Raw genomic sequence first — 7,779 nt, 5'->3', positions numbered from 1 at the left:
GAGTTAGAGTTTGGCATATGTTACTCCACTGTGGTCTAGCAAATGGAAAAAAAAACTGTAATGCTATGGTGCATAGTTGCTGTGTGTGTGCGTGTGTGTGTCTCTCTCTCTCTCTCTGTGTGTATGTGACACACACCCACACACTCTTGAGTTCACGGCGTTCACTGTTTAAGGTCCACTTTGACTTTCAAATAGTGTCGCAGTTAGTTTCCTCCGTTTGTTGCAAGATTTATTTGATACGCTGCTGCTGTTTTCATAGGATTCTCTCATCATGTGATTTCAGAGAAATTACTCAGAGGTGGTACTTAAAGCTGATAGGGGATGGGACAGACAGAGAAGACTCAATGCGCTCAAAGCTGCTTCACCTGAATCACCTCTCAAAACAGGTAAGAACCACTAAACCTCTTCATCACACAGAGGACATATAATACTGCTGTAACATAGTTACAATAAGACAAATAAAATGTGTATAAAGTATAAAGTAACAGCTACAATAAGACATAAATAAAACGTGAAGTATAAAGTAACATAGTTACAATAACACAAATAAAATGTGTATAAAGTATACATTAACATAGTTACAATAAAACATAAATGAAACGTGTATAAAGTATGAATTAACATAGTTACAATAAGACATAAACAAAACGTTTAGTATGAAGTAACATAGTTACAATAAGACATAAATAAAAAATGTAGTATGAAGTATCATAGTTACAATAAGACAAATAAAATATGTATAAAGTATAAAGTAACATAGTTACAATAAGACATAAATAAAACATGTATAAAGTAACATAGCTACAATAAAACATTAATAAAATGTGTATAAAGTATAAAGTAACATAGTTACAATAAGAGAAATAAAACGTGTATAATAAAACGTGTATAAAGTATAAAGTAACAGCTACAATAAGTCATAAATAAAACGTGAAGAATAAAGTAACATAGTTACAATAACACAAATAAAATGTGCATAAAGTATAAAGTAACATAGCTACAACAATACATAAATAAAGCATGTATAAAGTATAAATTACCATAGCTACAATAAGACAAATAAAACGTGTATAAAGTATAAAGTAACATAGTGACAATAAAACATAAATGAAACGTGTATAAAGTATGAATTAACATAGTTACAATAAGACATAAATAAAACATGTAGTATGAAGAAACATTGTTACAATAACACAAATAAAATGGGTATAAAGTAACAGCTACAATAAGACATAAATAAAACGTGAAGTAAAGTAACATAGTTACAATAACACAAATAAAATGTGTATAAAGTATAAATTAACATAGTTACAGTAAAACATAAATGAAAGGTGTATAAAGTATGAATTAACATAGTTACAATAAGACATAAACAAAACGTTTAGTATAAAGTAACATAGTCACAATAAGACATAAATAAAACATGTAGTAGGAAGTAACATAGTTACAATAAGACAAATAAAATATGTATAAAGTATAAAGTAACATAGTTACAATAACACAAATAAAATGTGTACAAAGTATAAATTAACATAGTTACAATAAAACATAAATGAAACGTGTATAAAGTATGAATTAACATAGTTACAATAAGACATAAACAAAACGTTTAGTATAAAGTAACATAGTCACAATAAGACATAAATAAAACATGTAGTAGGAAGTAACATAGTTACAATAAGACATTAATAAAACATGTATAAAGTATAAAGTAACATAGCTACAATAATACATGAACAAAACGTGTGTAAAGTATAAAGTAATATAATTACAATAAGAGTCAATAAAATGTGTAAAGTATAAAGTAACATATCTACAATAAGACATTAATAAAACATGTATAAACTAACATAGTTACAATAAGAGTCAATAAAATGTGTATAAAGTAACATAGTTATAATAAGACATAAATAAATCGTGAAGTATAAATTAACAAAGTTACAATAATATATAAATAAAACTTAAAAGTATAAAGTAACAGCTACAATAAGACAAATAAAATGTGTAAAGTATAAAGTAACAGCTACAATAAGAAATAAAATGTGTGTAAAGTATAAAGTAACATAGTTACAATAAAACATAAATGAAACGTGTATAAAGTATGAATTAACATAGTTACAATAAGACATAAACAAAACGTTTAGTATAAAGTAACATAGTCACAATAAGACATAAATAAAACATGTAGTAGGAAGTAACATAGTTACAATAAGACAAATAAAATATGTATAAAGTATAAAGTAACATAGTTACAATAAGACATAAATAAAACGTGGATAAAGTATGAAGTAACAGTTACAATAAGACAAATAAAATGTGTATAAAGTATGAAGTAACAGTTACAATAAGACAAATAAAACATGAAGTATGAAGTATAAAGTAACATAGTTACATTAAGACATTAATAAAACATGTATAAAGTATAAAGTAACATAGCTACAATAATACATGAACAAAACGTGTGTAAAGTATAAAGTAATATAATTACAATAAGAGTCAATAAAATGTGTAAAGTATAAAGTAACATATCTACAATAAGACATTAATAAAACATGTATAAACTAACATAGTTACAATAAGAGTCAATAAAATGTGTATAAAGTAACATAGTTACAATAAGACATAAATAAATCGTGAAGTATAAATTAACAAAGTTACAATAATATATAAATAAAACTTAAAAGTATAAAGTAACAGCTACAATAAGACAAATAAAATGTGTAAAGTATAAAGTAACAGCTACAATAAGAAATAAAATGTGTGTAAAGTATAAAGTAACATAGTTACAATAAAACATAAATGAAACGTGTATAAAGTATGAATTAACATAGTTACAATAAGACATAAACAAAACGTTTAGTATAAAGTAACATAGTCACAATAAGACATAAATAAAACATGTAGTAGAAAGTAACATAGTTACAATAAGACATAAATAAAACGTGGATAAAGTATGAAGTAACAGTTACAATAAGACAAATAAAATGTGTATAAAGTATGAAGTAACATAGTTACAATAAGACAAATAAAACGTGAAGTATGAAGTATAAAGTAACATAGTTACAATAAGACATTAATAAAACATGTATAAACTAACATAGTTACAATAAGAGTCAATAAAATGTGTATAAAGTAACATAGTTACAATAAGACATAAATAAATCGTGAAGTATAAATTAACAAAGTTACAATAATATATAAATAAAACTTAAAAGTATAAAGTAACAGCTACAATAAGACAAATAAAATGTGTAAAGTATAAAGTAACAGCTACAATAAGAAATAAAATGTGTGTAAAGTATAAAGTAACATAGCTACAATAAGACATAAATAAAACGTGACATATAAAGTAACATAGTTACAATAAGACATCAGTAAGACATGTATAAAGTATAAAGTAACATAGTTACAATAAAACAAAAACATGTATAAAGTAACATACGTACAATAAGACAAATGAAACATGTATAAAGTACAAAGTAACATAGTTACAAAAAGACATCAATAAAATGTGTATAAAGTATAAAGTAACAAGACAATAAAACTTGTATAAAGTATACTTTTTTTCCAGGGATTTTTTAAGACCACAAAACAGGACTTTAAGTCTCTGAGCCATGGGTGGGATTCAGGGAAGGAAGAGATAAAACAGCTCTCTTAACAATACACTCAATGTCACACAGGATATCACCAGGTCAATGAGGGATCTGGAGATGGAAATTGTGGAATTACAGAATTTAGCAGAATCGCTCTGCAACTGGACGAGAACTCAGGGATTCGAATGAGATAAGGAGGCATTCAGTGGGTTTCTACTCACACTAGTGAGTACACAGAAGAACAACTGTTTGAATCCTTCTGTGACAGGTTGCCCAAAGTCCCAGAAGACATGAACGTTGTACTTGAACAACCACAGGTATTGAAAACACACATTTGATGGAATATTTAGGTATGGATGTGATTATTTGTAGTGTAAATTACCTGTTTTATTAGGTGTAATATTTTCTGTGACCATATTTCTTGTTATTTTTTGGTTGGGTGTTTATACAGTATATATATATATATATGTAATCAAAAAGGAAATCTCTTTCCCCAGATCACCCATCCATCCAAGATGAATATTAATGCCCATGGAGGTGCCGGAGGAGGAGGAGAAGAAGGAAGCAGAGGAGGAGGAAGAGTAGGAGGAAAAGGAGAAGGAAGTGGAGGAGAAGGAGAGAGAGAAGGAGAAAGACGAGGAAGAGGAGGCAGAGGTGACATTAATATATATAATTTACAGACATATAGTTTGGCTAAAACTGACATTTGGATATTGGACTTGGTAACAAAATTCTTGCTGCACACATAACGTCTGTCTCTCTCTCTCCCTTAGATTTCACTGAAAACAGGAGCCGCCGCTGCTGCTGCTGCTCCAGCTGCAGCCCCTGCTGCTCCAGCTGCTGCTCCAGCTGCAGCCCCTGCTGCTCCAGCTGCAGCCCTTGCTGCTCCAGCTGCAGCCCCTGCTGCTCCAGCTGCTGCTCCAGCTGCTGCTCCAGCTGCAGTCCTTGCTGCTCCAGCTGCTGCTCCAGCTGCTGCTCCAGCTGCAGTCCTTGCTGCTCCAGCTGCAGCCCTTGCTGCTCCAGCTGCAGCCCTTGCTGCTCCAGCTGTAGTCCTTGCTGCTCCAGCTGCTGCTCCAGCTGCAGCCCCTGCTGCTCCAGCTGTAGTCCTTGCTGCTCCAGCTGCAGCCCCTGCTGCTCCAGCTGCTGCTCCAGCTGCTGCTCCAGCTGCAGTCCTTGCTGCTCCAGCTGCTGCTCCAGCTGCTGCTCCAGCTGCAGTCCTTGCTGCTCCAGCTGCAGCCCCTGCTGCTCCAGCTGCTGCTCCAGCTGCTGCTCCAGCTGCAGCCCTTGCTGCTCCAGCTGCAGCCCTTGCTGCTCCAGCTGTAGTCCTTGCTGCTCCAGCTGTAGTCCTTGCTGCTCCAGCTGCAGCCCCTGCTGCTCCAGCTGCAGCCCCTGCTGCTCCAGCTGCAGTCCTTGCTGCTCCAGCTGCAGCCCCTGCTGCTCCAGCTGTAGTCCTTGCTGCTCCAGCTGCAGCCCCTGCTGCTCCAGCTGTAGTCCTTGCTGCTCCAGCTGCAGTCCTTGCTGCTCCAGCTGTAGTCCTTGCTGCTCCAGCTGCAGCCCTTGCTGCTCCAGCTGCAGTCCTTGCTGCTCCAGCTGTAGTCCTTGCTGCTCCAGCTGTAGTCCTTGCTGCTCCAGCGGCAGCCCCTGCTGCTCCAGCTGCTGCTCCAGCTGCTGCTCCAGCTGCAGTCCTTGCTGCTCCAGCTGCTCCAGCTGCTGCTCCAGCTGCAGTCCTTGCTGCTCCAGCTGCAGCCCTTGCTGCTCCAGCTGCAGCCCCTGCTGCTCCAGCTGCTGCTCCAGCTGCTGCTCCAGCTGCAGTCCTTGCTGCTCCAGCTGCTGCTCCAGCTGCTGCTCCAGCTGCAGTCCTTGCTGCTCCAGCTGCAGCCCTTGCTGCTCCAGCTGTAGTCCTTGCTGCTCCAGCTGCTGCTCCAGCTGCAGCCCCTGCTGCTCCAGCTGTAGTCCTTGCTGCTCCAGCTGCAGCCCCTGCTGCTCCAGCTGCTGCTCCAGCTGCTGCTCCAGCTGCAGTCCTTGCTGCTCCAGCTGCTGCTCCAGCTGCTGCTCCAGCTGCAGTCCTTGCTGCTCCAGCTGCAGCCCTTGCTGCTCCAGCTGCAGCCCCTGCTGCTCCAGCTGCTGCTCCAGCTGCTGCTCCAGCTGCAGCCCTTGCTGCTCCAGCTGCAGCCCTTGCTGCTCCAGCTGTAGTCCTTGCTGCTCCAGCTGTAGTCCTTGCTGCTCCAGCTGCAGCCCCTGCTGCTCCAGCTGCAGCCCCTGCTGCTCCAGCTGCAGCCCCTGCTGCTCCAGCTGCAGTCCTTGCTGCTCCAGCTGCAGCCCCTGCTGCTCCAGCTGTAGTCCTTGCTGCTCCAGCTGCAGCCCCTGCTGCTCCAGCTGTAGTCCTTGCTGCTCCAGCTGCAGCCCTTGCTGCTCCAGCTGCAGTCCTTGCTGCTCCAGCTGTAGTCCTTGCTGCTCCAGCTGCAGCCCCTGCTGCTCCAGCTGTAGTCCTTGCTGCTCCAGCTGCAGTCCTTGCTGCTCCAGCTGTAGTCCTTGCTGCTCCAGCTGCAGCCCTTGCTGCTCCAGCTGCAGTCCTTGCTGCTCCAGCTGTAGTCCTTGCTGCTCCAGCTGTAGTCCTTGCTGCTCCAGCGGCAGCCCCTGCTGCTCCAGCTGCTGCTCCAGCTGCTGCTCCAGCTGCAGTCCTTGCTGCTCCAGCTGCTGCTCCAGCTGCTGCTCCAGCTGCAGTCCTTGCTGCTCCAGCTGCAGCCCCTGCTGCTCCAGCTGCTGCTCCAGCTGCTGCTCCAGCTGCAGCCCTTGCTGCTCCAGCTGCAGCCCTTGCTGCTCCAGCTGTAGTCCTTGCTGCTCCAGCTGCAGCCCCTGCTGCTCCAGCTGCAGCCCCTGCTGCTCCAGCTGCAGTCCTTGCTGCTCCAGCTGCAGCCCCTGCTGCTCCAGCTGTAGTCCTTGCTGCTCCACCTGCAGCCCCTGCTGCTCCAGCTGTAGTCCTTGCTGCTCCAGCTGCAGCCCTTGCTGCTCCAGCTGCAGTCCTTGCTGCTCCAGCTGTAGTCCTTGCTGCTCCAGCTGCAGTCCTTGCTGCTCCAGCTGTAGTCCTTGCTGCTCCAGCTGCAGCCCTTGCTGCTCCAGCTGCAGTCCTTGCTGCTCCAGCTGTAGTCCTGTAGCTCCCTTGCTGCTCCAGCTGTAGTCCTTGCCCAGCCCCTGCTGCTCCAGCTGCAGTCCTTGCTGATCCAGCTGCAGTCCTTGCTGCTCCAGCTGTAGTCCTTGCTGCTCCAGCTGCAGTCCTTGCTGCTCCAGCTGCAGTCCTTGCTGATCCAGCTGTAGTCCTTGCTGCTCCAGCTGCAGCCCTTGCTGCTCCAGCTGCAGTCCTTGCTGATCCAGCTGCAGTCCTTGCTGCTCCAGCTGCAGCCCTTGCTGCTCCAGCTGCAGTCCTTGCTGATCCAGCTGCAGTCCTTGCTGCTCCAGCTGCAGCCCTTGCTGCTCCAGCTGCAGTCCTTGCTGATCCAGCTGCAGCCCTTGCTGCTCCAGCTGCAGTCCTTGCTGCTCCAGCTGCAGCTCCTGCTGCCGCTGCTGCTGCAACTGCTGTGGCTCCTTCTTTCTCTATCTATTCAGGTGTTGTTTTAACTGTCGATGATAGCACTACAACCAGTGATGGGAGTAACGCAATTACAGTAATGTATTCATTTTTTGCTGTAACACAGTAAGATAACACATTACTAATAAAATATTGGTAATATTATACACGTTAAAATCTCATTAACATGAGTTACAACGCATTTTAACACAACATTTAGTGCCCTTTGTTTTTCTAAGAATTCCCCAACACTGCAAAACATTTCGGCACAGAGAAAAAAAAAATCTGTGAGTATTATTTCCTGTTGCTGAATTTGGGGGTTGAAATGACTGCACAGTCAGATACATTGGCAAGATGGACATTACGTTATTAAGTTCACAAAATCTCACTTGAAGCACTAAAATTTATTAAAAAAATAAATAAAAACATGTTTAGGGGCGCTGTGATGAAATTTAGAGGGGCTTGAGCCCCCTAAAAAGGGTCTAAAATCGCCCATGATTATAGAAGTTATCTGACATTAACGTTTTCTTCTTCATTGGCGCCTATGGTGCGGAAAAGGCTTGACATGGTTTAATGTGCCTAAATACTGATCAATGATTACCAAATTTCTCTCTCATACTG

General features: G+C 41.2%; 1 long non-coding RNA gene across 1 annotated transcript; it reads left to right on the top strand.

The window, feature by feature from the left end:
• Positions 1-242: 242 nt before the first annotated feature.
• LOC114570526 (uncharacterized) lies at positions 243-4,179 on the top strand. The gene is made up of 3 exons (XR_003694547.1): positions 243-386; positions 3,681-3,910; positions 4,091-4,179. It is a non-coding gene; the product is annotated as an uncharacterized LOC114570526 (long non-coding RNA).
• The last annotated feature ends 3,600 nt before the right edge of the window (positions 4,180-7,779 follow it).

Source organism: Perca flavescens, chromosome 16 (genome assembly GCF_004354835.1).
Source record: "Perca flavescens isolate YP-PL-M2 chromosome 16, PFLA_1.0, whole genome shotgun sequence".
Lineage (NCBI taxonomy): Eukaryota > Metazoa > Chordata > Actinopteri > Perciformes > Percidae > Perca > Perca flavescens.
This window is presented reverse-complemented; position numbering and strand designations above follow the sequence as displayed.